Genomic DNA, 18,164 nt, shown 5'->3' on the forward strand with positions numbered 1-18,164 from the left:
TTTGGCAGTTCTTTTCTCTGTTTTTTGCACTTCCAGTGAGCGGCTTTGTCTTAACACACAGGAAAATTTGACAGCACTTCTGATCTGCCAGGTTGGATCGAGCCTTGGGTGCCATGGTTTAGTGCGAGGTGTCCCTGCCCATGGCAGGGGGGTTGGAACGGGGTGATCTTAAAGTCCTTTCCAACCCAAACTATTCTATGATTCTGTTTTGAGATAGCACTAAAAACAGTGCTTTTAATTGTGGGAATTTGAACTGAAACAGGCAGAAATAGATGAAATTTGGAATGGTTGAGAAGTTAAGCTTTGCAGCTCTCCTGATGTATGCCAGTTTTATAACTTGACAGTTCTCCTTTTATGGACTTCCCGGTTGCAGTGGGAATGGCCTCCAGAAGCAGAAAAATGTCTAATTGTCAGAACTATGCCAAATACAGTTCTTAATGTTTTAATGCAGTCAAACAATAAGAATAAACTTGAAAATAACCTTAGAGCAGCTCCCAGTGCCTAAAGGGGCTGCAGAAAACCTAGAAGAGGGGCTTTGGGCAAAGGCCTGTTGAGAAAGGCCAAGGCTGTAACCTGCCCGAGGGGAGACTGAGATGAGCTCTTAGGCAGAAGCTCTTCCCTGTGAGGGTGCTGAGGCGCTGGCACAGGGTGCCCAGAGAAGCTGTGGCTGCCCCATCCCTGGCAGTGCTCAAGGCCAGGTTGGACACAGGGGCTTGGAGCAAGCTGCTCCAGTGGAAGAGGTCCCTGCCCATGGCAGGGGTTGGAACTGGATGAACTTTAAGGTCTCTTCCAACCCAAACCTCTCTGTGATTCTGTGATATTGAAGTGGCTGTGTACGTATTAAGAAGTGCTTTCAGGAGCTTTTTCTTACATTGGAGTAATAAAAATTACTCTTAAAAAGTGTTATCTTTTCTTTCCACTGCTATTTGTACATGTTTTCTGGCATGCTTTCATGTTAATGCAGTTGTTGCCTCAATCAGTAAAAAGTGTTTTAGCTAATAGCTTGCTTCGTTCTTCTTAGTGTATGAAAACAGCCCAAATTCATGTTAATGCTATTAAAAAATGCATTATTTTTCTTTTTAATTTGAAGTAATATGGAAAATCGTCTTTTAAAGAAGATCTCAATTACAGATTTAGTAAAACCAGTAAGTAAATTTTTCGTGTCCTGGGAAGGTCTGTGAGTTCCCATGTCAGGTGCTTGTGACCTCAGTGAAGTCAGGTTAGATGAGCCCAGGCTTACAGGCATAATCAGAGAAAGGGATTGATAGCCAGTGCTGTATAATTGGCCACAAGAGGTAAAGACTGCTTTCTGACTCTGTAAATGTGATCTTTTTTTGAAGACAGGCTGAGAAAGTTGGGGCTGTTCAGCCTGGAGAAGAGAAGCTGCGTGGAGACCTCAGAGCAGCTTCCAGTGTCTGAAGAGGGGGTCTTCATCAGGGACTGTAGTGATAGGGCAAGGGGTAATGGGTTCAAACTGAAACAGGGGAAGTTCAGGCTGGAGATAAGGAAGAAATCCTTTACTGTAAGGGTGGTGAGGCACTGGCAGCAAGATGCCCAGAGAAGCTGTGGCTGCCCCATCCCTGGTAGTGTTCACAGTCAGGTGAGACAGAGCCTTGGTCTAGTGTGAGGTGTCCCTGCCCCTGGCAGGGGGCTGGAACTGGATGATCGTAAGGTCCTTTCCAACCCAAACCATTCTATGATCCTATGATTCTACAACTTACCGAGACAAACTGCAGAAGGGAAGTGCAGTCAAATGCTCTTTCAGCTTCTGAAGCATCCTCTGGAGCTCAGCTTTGATGCTTCGTTGTGGCTGGCATTGCTAAGTAGCTGCTTCAAGAGCCTAGATTGCTTGTTGTGCTCAGTCATGTCACCGCCTTTCACAGGGATGCTCAGGTTGTCTGAGCTTCGGTCAGAAGCTCTTTATTTAGCCTGTTTGAGTTGTCCTGCTGATGAGGAATGCCTCATTTTCTAGACATACCAGTGCATCACTTGGGAAGCTGTAGCAGTGATGGTTTGGTAGGAGGTGGAGGAACAAAGGAATAGCAGGTTGCACTGGGAACTACTGTTTGAGCTTGAGAGATCTGAGTGGAGGAAAACTATTTACTCAGACTGTAGCAGTTCCAGTCTTATTTCTGAGGGTGAAGAGAAAGGATGTGACTGAAGTGGAATCCAGTAATGTAATCTTAAAGAGAACGCTGTTGCTAGAGCAGGTCAGAGACTGACAGAGAAATGTCTGAAAATGGGACAAATACTGAAAATAAACTTTTAATTCCCCCCCCTTTTTTTTTTAACAGATTCTTGAGACGGAGGGAGTTACCATCTTACAGATCCTGCCAGTTAAGGGCACTGTGTATTTCACTGTGTATCTGAGGTATTCACCTTGCTTTGACCTGGCTTGCTGGCACCCTGTGTAGTGAAGCAATAGGTCTTTTTAAATGGTTTTAAGTATTGCTGCAAAGATATAACTTTAATGAAAGTGGATTTTCCTTACTGTGCTTTGTGAAAGGAGTGCTTGTTTTAATATACAAAATCCATTTCTTCCATGGGCAGAATTCCTGTTAGAAATCACTGCTGCATCTTAAAGCAGCATGGAGCATTCTGTCTCCTGCAGTGTTACCTCTGTCACTGGCTGCAGAAATCTGGTACCTGCTGCTGTGGCTGCCAAGGTAATGCTGTAAAGAAGGGAAGGACCAGAACCATGTAATGATTCAGGGTGCAGCCATCCTGCTCCACTTATTCTCTGTTCTGTGCAGCACTGCACATCTCGGTGTTGCCAGAAACCTCTCAATTAACTCTGAGAAGATTATGATAAATCTCTTCATTGGATCTGTTTCAAGGAACAGTTGCTAATCTGGAATAACGATAGGTGTTATACCATATTTGATAATTTCCAACCACTAATGCTCCCTACTTTCCCTAAGGAAAACAGAGGGAATTGCAGTCTCCTTGACGCAATAGTGAGGAATCAGCAGAAACAGTGGAGTTGGAAGTTTTAGATCTGCAGCAGTTACAAAATTTGTTCATTATGAGTTTCATTTACTTTGCAAAGTAACGCTGTTAATGGAATATTCATTACAAGGGTGGTGAGGTGCTGGCACAGGGTGCCCAGAGAAGCTGTGGCTGCCCCATCCCTGGCAGTGCTCAAGGCCAGGTTGGACACAAGGGCTTGGAGCAAGCTGCTTTAGTGGAAGGGGTCCCTGCCCATGGCAGGGGTTGGAATGGGGTGAGCTTTAAGGTCCTTTCCAACCCAAACCATTCTATGTTATAAGCCCAGCTGGGGTCCTGGTCTTCTCCTCCATTCCCACCCACCTTAGCAGCCAGCTAAAGGCACTCTTGACCTCCTTTCTCTGCTGAGGGACTTACATTAAAGGTGAATCATCTGTTTTATTAAATCATAGGCCACTTCAAGGGCTGCAGGCAGTTATACCATGTGTTGTCCATATCCCTAAAAGAGTATTTGTGGAGAAATAGGATCCATATGGGCAGATCCGTACTGTTGAGCACGTCCCACTGAAGAACAGCCTTGGGCATCTGCCTGCAGAGATCCGGCTTTGCAGGATTCAGGCCTTAACTCTTAATTTATAGCATTGAAGAGCTCTCAAGGATAGGGAGGGATCTGTAGGAGGTATGGAATAAAGTGGCTGGTGCTGGGACATGCATTTGCCCCCCAAGGAGTGAGGCTTGCTGCCTTCGCCTTGGTGTGAGGCTCTGTGCTCCAGGAATGAACAGGAATATCACGGTCTGGCATGAATTCCTCCCCGGAGAAGAGAGAGACAGATGATGTCATTGTTGGAGTTGTTCAGACATCATAAAGGTACTCATTGAGATGAGAAAAATATGGGTTTGATTCCTTTTTTAATAATAAAATAGCAACAGAAAGCCCTGAGTGCCAGGAACCTCACTGAGAAAAGTCCAAAGACCCTGGAGAACTTCTCTTTGCTTATGAATAAGCACTTCTAAAGTCACTTTGTGGTCATTTTATATGTGTATCTATGTACTTAAAGTCTGCAAAACCAGACTAAGTCACTTTTTTGTCTTACAGATGTCAAATTTGCTGAGCAATGCTTTGATTAAAAAGCACAGCCAGAGTGAAAGGCACACGGCTTGTTCCTGAGAGACTTTATCCACACCATAACCAGCAACTCCCGAACCCTGTACCCTAAGATCCAAGCACATAACTTAAATTAGGAAAAGATATTAGCTAATATATGCTGATTAGCTAATACAGGCCCTGTGGAGAAGGACCTGGGGGTCTTGGTCGATGAGAAAATGAACATGAGCCGGCTGCAGTGTGCGCTCGCAGCCCAGAAACCAACCGTACCCTGGGCTGCATCCAAAGGAGCGTGACCAGCAGGGCGAAGGAGGTGATCCTGCCCCTCTGCTCTGCTCTTGTGAGACCTCACCTGGAGCATTGTGTGCAGTTCTGGTGTCCTCAACATAAAAAGGACATGGAACTGCTGGAACAAGTCCAGACGAGGCCACGAGGATGATCAGGGGCTGGAGCACCTCCCGTATGAAGACAGGCTGAGGAAGTTGGGGCTGTTGAGCCTGGAGAAGAGAAGCTGCGTGGAGACCTCAGAGCAGCTTCCAGAGTCTGAAGGGGGCCTATAGGGATGCTGGGGAGGGACTCTTCATCAGGGACTGCAGTGACAGGACAAGGGGTGATGGGTTCAGACTGAAACAGGGGAAGTTTAGATTGGATATAAGGAGGAAATTCTTTCCTGTTAGGGTGGTGAGGCACTGGAATGGGTTGCCCAGTGAGGTTGTGAGTGCTCCATCCCTGGCAGTGTTCAAGGCCAGGTTGGACAGAGCCTTGTGTGGGATGGTTTAGTGTGAGGTGTCCCTGCCCATGGCAGGGGTTTGGAACTGTACTATCTTAAGTTCCTTTCCAACCCAAATTATTCTATGATTCTAAACCTACCTCCCATGTTTAAATCTAATTACAAGACATTAATACAGTCATTTCTTCATTCCAGCATATGAATATTTCCTGAAGTGGTGTGATGCTTTCCCTGAGCTGAGCATTAGGGCTGCATTAGGATTTTCATTTACAGACAACTTGGAAATATCCTGTTACATGTAAGAGTTGTGCTAGGTCAGATAAAAAACATCTCTTTGCATTCCTTGCTTGCCCCAGAGCTGCTGTACAGTAGATGTTTCAATGTGCTAAAGGCATGAAGAGTTATTATTATGCAGGTTTGAGGTTTTTTTTAGTGATATTTGAATATATTGTAGCCTTTCCAGAGTAACCACTTCTCCTGGGCTTGGAAAGAATTTGGGACCAGAGCTATAGAATAATAGGTATTTTTGATTCAATAATAATTCAGAATAATGAAAAAAAGGTTTAAGTAAAAAGTCATAATCTGGCGTGAAACAGAATTTTATACATTTTTAATCCTCTCAAGATTAAATTGAAGACAAATGAAGGCAAACTTGTATAGGTTCAAACTGAAAGAGGGGAAGTTCAGGTTAGATCATAGGAAGTTCTCCCCTGTGAGGGTGCTGAGGCGCTGGCACAGGGTGCCCAGAGAAGCTGTGGCTGCCCCATCCCTGGCAGTGCTCAAGGCCAGGTTGGACACAGGGGCTTGGAGCAAGCTGCTCCAGTGGAAGGGGTCCCTGCCTGTGGCAGGGGTTGGAACTGGATGAGCTTTAAGGTCCTTTCCAACCTAAACCATTCTATGGTTCTATGATCCTATCAAAATGTTTCATCTTAAAACCAGAGTTTCATCCATCCTGTGTGAACCATGCAGAAAACCAGAGCAATTCACAGACCATTTTTTCCAGCTTACAGAAAGTTTCAGTTGGAAAACTTGGATGAATACTGTGTGAAATCGTACGCCTGTCCCACCCCAGTCGAGCTCATTTTCATAATAGATAAAGGCAAATTAAATCTTAGAATCATAGAATCATAGAATAGTTAGGGTTGGAAAGGACCTCAAGATCATCCAGTTCCAACCCCCTGCCATGGGCAGGGACACCTCACACTAAACCATCCCACACAAGGCTTCATCCAACCTGGCCTTGATGCCAGCCTGCCCTTGATCTTCCTTATGTTTTCTTTTCCTATTCGCTCTATTAGATTGCTCATGTAATTATAGGGAGTGCACAGTGAGCAAAGCTTTTGGCTGTGGTTGGGGTGGGTTTTGCTTGCTTATCTATACAAGTAACGTGTTATGCAGCAGGGTGAGGGCAAGAATGTTTCTGGTGTTTGAACAACTTGGCATTCCTTCTCCGTGTGGAATACAAGTATGTGTTGCATTACAGAGCAGTCACCTTAGACCTGACCTCCTTACGTTTCCTTCCTGTATGGAGAAAACAAAGCAAAGAACAAGCAAAACTGTGTAATAGGAGAAAAGCTGTCACTACATTTCTCACTAGTGGGAAAATAATGTTTCTGCACGGGTGAGATCCGAGGTAAATGCAGAACAATTGTGTATGTGCACGTATCCTGGAGCCCCTGAGGTCGGTGTGGTTCAGAACAGACTTTCCAGATGCTACAGTTCAAAACGGAGACGTTCTGAAGAGTTATCCCACGTTTAGGTCACCCAAAGAAGTGGTGAATGCTCCATCCTTGGCAGTGTTCAAGGCCAGGTTGGACGGAGCCTTGGGTTACATGTTCTGGTGTGATGCATCCCTGCCCATAGCAGGGATTTAGATCTCGGTGATCTTAAGGTTCTTTCCAACCTAAACCATTCCTTGATTCTATGATTCAGTACCAGCTCAGCAGAACTAAGTGGGAAATTGTGGCTTTTTCAGCACTTCACTTGTGTCTCATGCATAAACCCAATTTTCACGTGTGCATTGTGTGGTGTTATTTCCTTGCCACTTCTCATGGCCACTTCTTATATTCATCTTATGACAAACCAGCTCAAGCATTTGGCTAACTGTTCCTGAGCACACAAACTCACACGGATATGAGAGACTGGCATGTTCAGGCCTGAGTGACTGCTGCTAAGCTGCCACTGATGGAGATGTCTTCTGGAAGTGGTTTCCCTTGGGATGCCATGACCTGCCTGTACCGTCTCCGTGTGGGAGAGCGGACCCAGCACTGTGCCACTGGGATAAGAGAGGATGCACCACAGATGGGAGCATGGAAGGACCAAAGGAGTGAATGTCATATGCAGTTTGTGCTATTCCTTGTCGTTTTCTCCCATTGCCTTCTCAACAGCAGCTAGATGGAGGATTTTGTTACAGTAGGAAAGGTCACAAGGAACTTCAGCAGAACCTTCCCTGTATTTTTGTCTCCTGGACTGCCAAGATCTCATTTTTTATGTGGCTTTTCCATAGTGCACTGCAGCAGAGTTACTTTGATCCTGCCCAGTGGAAGGATCATAGAATCATAGAATGGTTTGGGTTGGAAAGGACCTTCAAAGCTCATCTGGTCCAACCTTCTTGCAATGCGCAGGGACATCTTCAACTAGACCAGGTTGCCCAGAACCACCTCCAGCCTATTTTACCTCCCTCATTGTAAAGAATTCTTCTCTCACATCCAGCCTGGATCTCCCAGGATGAGGCAGAGACCTCAACAATCGGTTTGCTCAGGTGTGTACCCATCCTCTTTTAATTTCTCAGTCTTCTTTTCTTTACTTTTTAAGCAGCAAGTTCAGTCGAGTGATTTTCCACAACAGCTTTTGTTTGGCTCCAAGTTCAACTCTATTGTGGTGGTGCTGCTGCTCATCCTGTTGTTTTCCATCTACAGGGTGGTCGTGACAGGTTGGAGCACCTCCTTTGTGCAGAAAATAGGGAGCACATAACAGATGGAGAAACCCAGCTCCAAAGGATGGAATGGTTCCTTTGTGCAGAGTTCTCCAAGTCACAGCTAAGAAGGGGCATGGCTTGCTGACAGAATGTGTGCCCTGTAAAAGAAAAGGATTAGGAAATCACGTTATAGAATCATAGAATCATAGAACAGTTAGGGTTGGAAAGGACCTCAAGATCATCCAGTTCCAACCCCCCTGCCATGGGCAGGGACACCTCACACTAAACCATCCCACACAAGGCTCTGTCCAACCTGGCCCAGAACACTGCCAGGGATGGAGCATTCACAGCTTCCCTGGGCAACCCATTCCAGTGCCTCAGCACCCTAACAGGAAAGAATTTCCTCCTTAGATCCAATTTAAACTTCCTCTGTTTCAGTTTTAACCCATTACCCCTTGTCCTGTCACTACAGTCCCTGATGAAGAGTCCCTCCCCAGCATCCCTATAGGCCCCCTTCAGATACTGGAAGCTGCTCTGAGGTCTCCACGCAGCTTCTCTTCTCCAGGCTCAACAGCCCCAACTTCCTCAGCCTGTCTTCATACGGGAGGTGCTCCAGCCCCTGATCATCCTCGTGGCCTCCTCTGGACTTGTTCCAGCAGTTCCATGTCCTTTTTATGTTGAGGACACCAGAACTGCACACAATGCTCCAGGTGAGGTCTCACAGGAGCAGAGCAGAGGGGCAGGATCACCTCCTTCGCCCTGCTGGTCACGCTCCTTTTGATGCAGCCCGGGATACGGTTGGTTTCTGGGCTGCGAGCGCACACTGCAGCCGGCTCATGTTCAGTTTCTCATCGACCAGCACCCCCAAGTCCTTCTCTGCAGGGCCGCTCTGAATCTCTTCTCCACCCAACCTGTAGCTGTGCCTGGGATTGCTCCGACCCAGGTGTAGGACCTTGCACTTGTCGTGGTTGAACTTCATAAGGTTGGCATCAGCCCACCTCACAAGCGTGTCAAGGTCCCTCTGGATGGCATCCCTTCCCTCCAGCGTATCGACCGGACCACACAGCTTGGTGTCATCGGCAAACTTGCTGAGGGCGCACTCAATCCCACTGTCCATGACAGCGACGAAGATGATAAACATGACCGGTCCCAACACCGATCCCTGAGGGACACCACTCGTTACCGGTCTCCAGCCGGACATCGAGCCACTGACCACAACTCTTTGTGTGCGGCCACCCAGCCAGTTCTTTATCCACCAAATGGTCCATCCATCAAACTGATATCTCTCCAATTTAGAGAGCAGGATGTCGTGTGGGACAGTGTCAAGCGCTTTGCACAAGTCCAGGTAGATGACGTCAACTGCTTTACCCTTATCCATCAATTCTGTAGCCCCATCATAGAAGGCCACCAAATTGGTCAGGCAGGATTTCCCCTTAGTGAAGCCATGCTGGCTCTCACCAAGCACCTTGTTGTTTTTCATGTGCCTTAGCATGCTGTCCAGGAGAATGTGCTCCAAGATTTTGCCAGGCACAGAGGTGAGACTGACTGCTCTGTAATTCCCCGGGTCTTCCATTTTCCCCTTCTTGAAAATGGGGGTTATATTTCCCTTCTTCCAGTCGTCGGGAACTTCACCTGACTGCCATGATTTTTCAAATACGATGGCCAGAGCTTGTGGGATGTATGGTTTTGGAGCAAATGGCTGGAGTTCTAGAGCCTGCAGCTCTAAAGGAGGCCAAAACAAACTGCTTCAAAGCTCTGGTTCAAAAGGAAAGCTCAGATCCCCCCTTGATGTGTGTCTTTGTAAATGATGGGAATGCTGGAGGGAGTCTTGTGTGTCCTGCAGCACCTCTCAGCTACTGCTTTATGTTGCCTGAAAGTGGTAATATTGAAAGGTACTTGTTCCAAATGTCCCAACACAGTGGAAATGTCACCTGGAAGCACAGCGATGGAGCAGAGATGTTATATAGAATCACAGGATCATTTAGGTTGGAAAAGCCCTTTAAGCTCATCCAGTCCCATCTTTCCTCAGCACTGCCAAGGCCACCCCTGCCCCATGGCACTGAGGCCTCGTCTCCATGGGGTGTGAACACTTGCAGGGCCGGTGCCTGCAGCCCTGCCCTGGGCAGCCTGTTCCAATGGCAGGTAATGATACATGATGGGAAGGGCTGCAGAGGAAATGCGTGATGTGACCTTTTCTGTATCTGAGATACATAAGCGCCCCGCATGGCATCACCTTGCTCTGTTGAAGAGAAGAGCTGAGGTTGGTTTGGGATTAGCAGAGCCAAAGAAGCTTTGTTTCATCTTGACTTGTATTTCCAAGGGGAGATTGCCCTTAGATTCTCTGCTGTGTGGATTCTGTGCTGTGACTCCCCATCCAACTGTTTCCCATAGTGAGGGAAACCTAAGGATCTCTGTCTGTTGTAGCTCTGCAGGGCCTGTCTTCCCCTTATTAGTGTGAAGTTGGCTGGTTGGTTCCAAGGTACTAGTGGAAGGCTTGATAAGCTCTCACAAATACCCCAGCACATTTAAAGGGCTTCAACAATACCTTTTATTTCAGAAACCAGGCTAAAAATATCAAGGCAAAGTCAAAGAACAGCACATGTAAGAGCATGCAGAATGTTAACACCGTTTGCCTCCGGCAGCTCGGTGTGTTCTAGCAGACAAACAGGGTCATTCATTTACCTTTTTCCTATTGAAAAACCAGGCATTTTCAAGACCAGGTTGGACACAGGGGCTTGGAGCAAGCTGCTCCAGTGGAAGGGGTCCCTGCCCGTGGCAGGGGTTGGAACTGGATGAGCTTTAAGGTCCCTTCAACCCAAACCAGTCTGGGATTCTATGATTCTATAATAGTATTCTTTTAGGTTTTAAACGCAGATACATAGAATAGGATTGGAGAACTTACTGAAGACTAGATTACTAAACTTGATGATTCCCAATAAGCATCTCAAATTGAATGTATTTGGAAGGATTCAGTCTTCCAGCCCAACAGCGTAAGGACTGGCTGTAGTGTGACCAGAGCAGTTCTGACATAGGGGTGTTTGCCCCTGCCTGTTGCTTCAGATTCCTTCTTGACACTGGGAGCCCAAAAGGCCTCCCGGGCTGCTGACAACATTTATCAAGGCCAGCTGCCGAGGAAGGATGCTGATTGTAGGCAGCCCATAGTATGTCATGGAGAAAACATTTCCTTCTTCTGTGCTTTCCAAGTCGCTGAGGTCCTTCTGTGCAAACAGAGACAACGCGAAATTGCTGCTTGGCAGCCTTCAGCATGGCCCTATGGAGTTGTCTGCCTACCACAGAGAGCCACCTGCCTTTAAATGCCTTCTTTCCATCGACCTAAGTGTGCTCTGGAGCGGTAGGGATGAGCAAAGCAAACCAGGAAGGAGAGCATCCATCACAGGCAAATGCATCCAGGTTTTCCAATGAGACCGGTGCTCATGGATACCTCGGGTTTAAGCTGCTTGATCTGCAGCCCCTGCCCAAAAGGCTTTATAGCGGTATACTCATGGCCATAAAGACACCTCTGAAATCAGGTGCCATTAAAATGTCTCCTTTCATATAAATTCTCAGTACTTGTGCCGTTCTGAGGGATAATGGCATTGAAAGACCATCAAAGGAACCTAAAGATCGGAATAATTTGGGTTAGAAGTTGGAATCAAATTCTTGCTTTACTCACCTTTCAGTAAGTGATTGTATGCTTCAGTGCTCATATAGACAAATGGCCTGATTTTGAGAGGTCAGAGATTGCATTGACTCCCCCACGCAGCTTTTTGGACTGACTTTTCTTATTATTTAAAGAGGGAAAAGCAATGATTTGGGAGCTGGAATTGATGCCAAAGAGCCCTTTAAAACCTATGTGTCTTCCACCCTCTGGCCAAGCATTTCCCTCCACACTGCGGAAGCAAGTCCAGTAATGACGAGGGAAGAGAAGGAAGAGGTTTCTGGGAACAGCAGCCAAGTCTGGCCTGAGGAAGTACATAGAGCTCGGTCTGTTGTGGATCTGAGCTCTTCAGGCTTGCACTGAAATGAAGTATCAAGTGACAAGAGCCACGTTCACTGGTTCCTATATTGCAACAATAGAGCAGAGAAAAAGAGATCTTCCCAGTTGTGTGAGCTAAATAGTTTCTTCATTTATATCTTCCCCATTCCCAAAAGAGAAGACACACTGGACAACTCTTCCGTTGTTCTTCCTTCCAGGAGACAATGGACCTCAGCATCCCCAACATCACCATTCTCTCTAACACTGCAGCTCAACATCTTGCTGCAGACACTGGCCAGACCCAGCACCACGGGGAACACTGCAAAGATCTCTTTAAGATCTATGATAAGGTGAGATGCCTGAAGCAAAAGCTTTCTCCTGGCCTCTTCCTTCTCCCTGGTAGGTTGAGGTTCAGCCACACACTAAGCCATAGGTATTTATAGCCTCCTGTAAGCTTAATATTACTGATTACAGTCTGGATAGTGCTTTCATCCTTATACAGCTGATCTTTCCTTTGAAGGGTACTGGAACTAACCGGGACCTAAAATACCTTATTTACTAGAGGAGATGTAGCCACTAATACTAAGTTGTCTCTGAACTGCACTGGTTGTCTTCTTGTTCTTGATTTTCTGCCTGTCTACAGAGAAGGACTGGTGGAGAAGCAGGATTGGAGACAAGGATCTGGCAAGAGAAGGCAGCAATGTTCAGCATGCAAGAAGGTTTTCAACGGCGTGAGTAATCAGTGCTAGAGCAGGGTGGATTCTGCATCCAGCAGGGGCTTCAGAGTTAAATGAGGTGGTTTTCTGTAATTTGGGCTTGTTCATCCCAGAGAAGAGAAGGCTCCTGAAGGGGAGACCTGAGAGCAGTTCCAGTGCCTAAAGGGGCTGCAAGAAACCTGGAGAGGGGCTTGGGACAAGGGCCTGTAGGGACAGGCCAAGGGGAATGGCTTGAACCTGCCCGAGGGGAGACTGAGATGAGCTCTTAGGCAGAAGCTCTTCCCTGTGAGGGTGCTGAGGCACTGGCCCAGGGTGCCCAGAGAAGCTGTGGCTGCCCCATCCCTGGCAGTGCTCAAGGCCAGGTTGGACACAGGGGCTTGGAGCAAGCTGCTCCAGTGGAAGGGGTCCCTGCCCGTGGCTGGGGTTGGAGCTGGAGGAGCCTAAATGTCACTCACAACCCTAACAGTGGGGGGACCAAGGTATTCAACAGAACACCTAGGAGCAGAGCAGGAAGCTTAGACACAATTAAAAACGGACTTCATCATTGGTTTAACGGTTTTGATGTAGACGCTGCTGGTAAAAGTGCTTTTCTTTGGAATTTAAAAGGTGTCAGGAATTGCTGCCAAAAAAACCCACGTCTGCCAAAAAAAAAAAATGTCACTACCAAAAAATCACTGCCAAAGGTGAAAGAGTAACCCAAACCCCCCACTTATTGCCTTCTTTTTCCACTGAATCCTCTAAAACTGTTAATGTTTCCCAGCTGGTATGGAATCACATCAAATATCTGACCACAACTGCTTTGGAGATCCCAACTTTTCCTTTCGCCAACCGGGCAGGTGATTAGGTGGCTCAGTGTTTCACCTCGCAGTGCCTAGTTGACTTCAGAGCCTAAATTTGGTTTCCAAACTGATTTACTCGTGTAAGAGCCTAAAGATAACTGGAATATGTAATGCTGCAAGTGGGTCAGGGTAGGACCGCACATGTAGTTGGGTACCACAGCCCAGGTGATGAACAGAGATTTGCTAAGTGTGCTCCTATATCTCTCCCTTTAAGTCTGGATTGCTTATAATCACATCTTCACACTCCTATGTTCCTATGAGTCATTAAGGTGTTGCAGTACTGAACAGTGCTAAATACCCATTAAAATCTGGCTCAGCCTTCTCTTGCTTGAGCATCTATCTTCCTGTCACAGCAGTCCTGTCATTGGCCAAATGTCTTTCATGAGAGGCACATTAACCCTGAAAAGTCATTATAAAAGGAAAAGCTTCTACCTAGGCTGGTAGTTCAGCATTTACATCTTTCATCTTTCATTTGCAGCATTATGTTAAATCCATGGTTTGTGAGTGTAGAATAAATGTGGAGTAAGACTACAGGCTATAATGAAGATAAGCATGGTTTTCACTGCAGGTAAAAGGGCAGTATTACCTGCTCCACTCAGAAACTGCATTCTGCCATTGCTTTGTTGCATTCTTAAAGGTTGGATTCCTTTTTAAACAGCTGCCAAAGCTGAATGGTGGCTGGTTTGTGTCCAGAGAAGAACAGGCTCGGACTAGATGGACCAGCTGCACAAAGATGTTCAGCATAATAGGTAATGCGAGTCTTTAAACTCAACCCAGTGCCATCAAGGCCAGAATCCAAAAAGCTCTTAACAAAAACCATATTTGTAAAGAACAGATGGGGGAAAATTGCTGTGAGCTCTATGACAGGATCACATCAATCAGCCCATACAGAAACCCTCACACATGACCAGAAAACCATAACCAGAACCAGACACGACACTGATCCTTCCGACTCCTCACAAACCAAGAGACTGAGGGTGAACAACGTCCTGGGAGGCTGAGGACAGGCAGGAAGCACAGTAATTGTAGAGGTGTTTTATCTCCATAAAGCTGGAGTTTGGGAGATTTAGGAAAGCATCATTCCAATAGGTTTTTCAACAGATCAGTTAGAAATACAGCCTCGAGCTCTCAACCAGTCCTGTTTATGTGGAGCAGAAAGCCGGTGCTAATCAAGCTGTCTGAAAGACGAAGCAAAGCACTCCAGTATATTTCCTTGCATATTTTAATGCTATTTTTGCCACTAGATGTCTCTGCTGACTTGGCATAGAATCCCACACTGGGTTGGGTTGGAAGGGACCTTAAAGCTCATCCAGCTCCAACCCCTGCCACGGGCAGGGACCCCTTCCACTGGAGCAGCTTGCTCCAAGCCCCTGTGTCCAACCTGGCCTTGAGCACTGCCAGGGATGGGGCAGCCACAGCTTCTCTGGGCACCCTGTGCCAGCGCCTCAGCACCCTTACAGGAATATATATAGTAAATTATATAGTAAATTATATATGCATAGTAAATTAAATAAATGTAGTATAGTAAATTAAATATATATATAGTAAATTAAATATATATAGTAAATTATATCTAACCTGAACTTCTCCTGTTTCAGTTTGAACCCATCACCCCTTGTCCTGTCATTACAGTTCCTGATGAAGAGTCCCGTTGCACTGAGTGAGCCGCCTTCCCTGGTGAACAGGGGAGACCAAGGCGGAGATCCAAGTTGTGACAAAACCTGCTTGTGACTTAAGTTCCTAGGGTGTTGTTTCTGGTTAATGACATCTTCTGTTTAACACAAAGGTAAGAGTCTGTGAGAGCTCTCAGCTGTCTCCCTTCTTTCACATATCAAAATGAGAATCATAGAATGGTTTGGGTTGGAAGGGACCTTGAAGCTCATCTAGAATGATGAGAGGAATGTCATAGGGACAGCCTGTACCATTAGGTGTAGACGTTGACTCCAAGTTCCTGTATTCCCAGATTCGAGGTGACTCAATGTTGTAAACCACGTCAGATGGTGCCTAAACTGTGCTCCCCAGGCACAAGGACTGAATAAAATGATCACAGCAGTGACCGTGTGTCCTCTGGAAGGGAGCTGGTTGTCTTTTGCTGGCTCACAGCAAGGCGGATGGGCTTAGTGCATCCTTTAGCCACGGCTGCAGGACTGCCCCCAGTGACTGAGAGCTTATACTGAGAGTTGGGGAACAGCCACAGAATGGAGGTGCTGGAGACTCTAGGAACTTTGATGCTACAGCTCTTAAGGTGTGAAGGGTACCCAGCTTAGAGGTTAAGGAACATGTGCCTGGGGTAGAAGGTATGGACCTAGTGAGTGGTGTGCCTGAGGTTTCTGATAATCCATGCAAGAGCAAGCCTGGTGTTTGTAGTGGTGTTTTGTGATCCCAAGGTTTCTGTAGAGGCCACAGAGGTTTGAAACCTGGCACAAACTGGTTTTTTTTTGCCATTCATGTCGCTACAGGGACTAATCCCTTCCCTAAGAGAGAGCTTCTCCCCTCTTGGATAGATGCGATTGTGCGCTGGATAGGTTTTGCGCGGGAGCGTGAAGTCTCAGGCTTACAATTTCTTCACCATTACAATGAATAGATAAACTCAGCAAGGCTTCAAAACACTGTCATCACTTTTCCCTTTTGCAGCTCACCATTGCGTGTTTCCATTCATTCCAAAGCGAGGAGCTTTCAACACCAACTGCCACCTTCCCCGTTCCGCTGTGTTCCCACGACGGTTCAGGGCAGTGTCCAAGTGCAAGGAAATTCCAGGGATGCTCAGAGGCGTATCTCAGGGGAGGAGCTTGGAAGAAGATATCAGAAGCTTCGTGTTTTAACAGGCTGCCCTCAAGATAATGGTGAGAATTAGAGAGTTTCTCCCCTTTCCATTATTTAGCTCTGTATCTCGGTAGCAGTTATCAGAAGGAAGTGCTGCATGGGATAGGTGGGGCTTTGACAAACAACTGTATGATATAAGTCCTGGGACTGGCAAATGAACTCACATGACAGCACATGCAGTTTGAGTCTAAAACCAATAGCTGCAGGAAGAGAAGGTGGGATGCAGAGCTTGGGCTGGTCCCTGAGTCTGATACGGCATCTACAAATAGCAGACCTGAGAACAGGAGGATGTGTGGCTCTGTCCTCTCTTTACCTGCTCCCACTAATGGAAAAGCTGTGGCTAAAAGTGATGTGTGTTTGAGGGCAAATCACTTTTCTCCCTCTCTTATTTGTTCTGTTTGCTTTCTTTGTTGTGATTTGGGTTGGCAATAAACCTTGGCATACTAGTGATTGCTGCTCTGAACTGCAAAGGGATGCATTCCCACTCTGTGAGTGAAGTATCATAGAATCCCAGCCTGGTTTGGGTTGGAAGGGACCTCAAAACTCATCCAGTTCCAACCCCTGCCACGGACAGGGACCCCTTCCACTGGAGCAGCTTGCTCCAAGCCCCTGTGTCCAACCTGGCCTTGAGCACTGCCAGGGATGGGGCAGCCACAGCTGGTGCCTGATAAGGTTTTCATTTCAGTCTTGGTCTCTCTTTGCTTCCAGGTGACCTCTTGAGCTGAATCTGAACCCTTGATCCTCACTCATGGGGTAAGGATGGGCCTTACTTAGCCAGTGTTTGCTGATGAGACTGTGTCACCATTGCTCTTGCAAGCAAATAAAACTCTCTGACTGCATCCATATCAATAACCAGCCCAGGTCTCAGATAGCAATACAGCTGAACTTTATGCATGGTCACTGGAACAGTTTTGGCCAGTCCCAAACAGTCCTACAGCTGCACAGGCCAGACAGCCTTCCCTGTGATGAGGGTGGATGTGACCAACCTGTTCTGGAAAGCAATATTGATTAATGGTAAGGGAACATCTCATCTGGCTATCAGACCAGCGAACAGGCCTTGGCAATGCTCATTTTGCTGGCACAAAGACAACTGACATACTTAAGAGCCTGCTTTAGAAGACATTCTGGGAAGACGAGCTGTGTGGGTCACCACGTTTCAGCTCTTTATGGGTTTGTTCAGTCTGTCCCTCCCTGCATGTGAAGTGCATTTGGGAGCTTAATCCTAAAACTGGCAGAGGAAGAGATGGGGAGGGAGCAGAATGGGTTTTATTGGATCACTTTTATTTGGGGCTGATGTCTCCAGCCCTTCAAGGACACCTTGCATCTCACTGCTTTGTTTGGAGCATGAAGTCAAGGAGTTGGGCAGCAGTTGAGCCATCAGTCACTCCTTTCTGCTTTAAACCTTTCCCTAATTCTTTGTTCCAATAAAACCACTGAATTCCAAGTGGGAGATCATATCCAGGGTGGATGTTGAAGGCAAGAACGTAGACATGATTTTGAGTAAAGTTTACAAGCAGCTTCTCAAATGGCTTGAAATAAGTCCCCTTGGCTGTATTTCAGTTGTTTCCCCAACCCATTCCTCTGCCTTATAAGCTGTTTGTACAGAGAGACAGTTATGTCTATACTTTACAAGTATTTGTTCTGGTTCTGTGTCACATTTTGGGTCAGAGCAGAGATGAACCCACATCTTTTAATACATTGACCTGATACAAAGAACTTCTTACCTGGTGACTCCTGGGACAGAATGTCCAAACAAAGCAGGTAAAACCCCTTTACCTAGACTGAATCCGCTACCTGTAAGAGCATCCTTTACCCCCAGGCAGTTGTAACTCATAGCAGAACCCAGCATTCAGCTCCCACTGAACAGCAGTGCTCATTGGAAGCAGGCAAGAACCAGGAGAAAAAGAGAAGTGATGGGTAAAGTGGATGGGGAAGATGAAGCAGAATGACAGTGAGAATGGGTCTAAGCCCATTGCTGCAAATTGCATCTTCTCCCAAAATTGTAGAATCACAGAATGGTTTGGGTTGAAGGGACCTTAAAGCTCATCCAGCTCCAACCCCTGCCACGGGCAGGGACCCCTTCCACTGGAGCAGCTTGCTCCAAGCCCTGTG

The 18,164-nt window shown here is 46.7% G+C and overlaps 1 long non-coding RNA gene across 1 annotated transcript; it reads left to right on the forward strand.

The window, feature by feature from the left end:
- The first annotated feature begins 14,975 nt into the window (after positions 1–14,975).
- Positions 14,976–16,807, forward strand: LOC136012857 (uncharacterized). Its single transcript, XR_010611993.1, has 3 exons — positions 14,976–15,015; positions 15,864–16,072; positions 16,761–16,807. It is a non-coding gene; the product is annotated as an uncharacterized LOC136012857 (long non-coding RNA).
- Positions 16,808–18,164: the final 1,357 nt, after the last annotated feature.

This window comes from Lathamus discolor, chromosome 4 (assembly GCF_037157495.1).
Source record: "Lathamus discolor isolate bLatDis1 chromosome 4, bLatDis1.hap1, whole genome shotgun sequence".
Taxonomy (NCBI): Eukaryota; Metazoa; Chordata; class Aves; order Psittaciformes; family Psittacidae; genus Lathamus; species Lathamus discolor.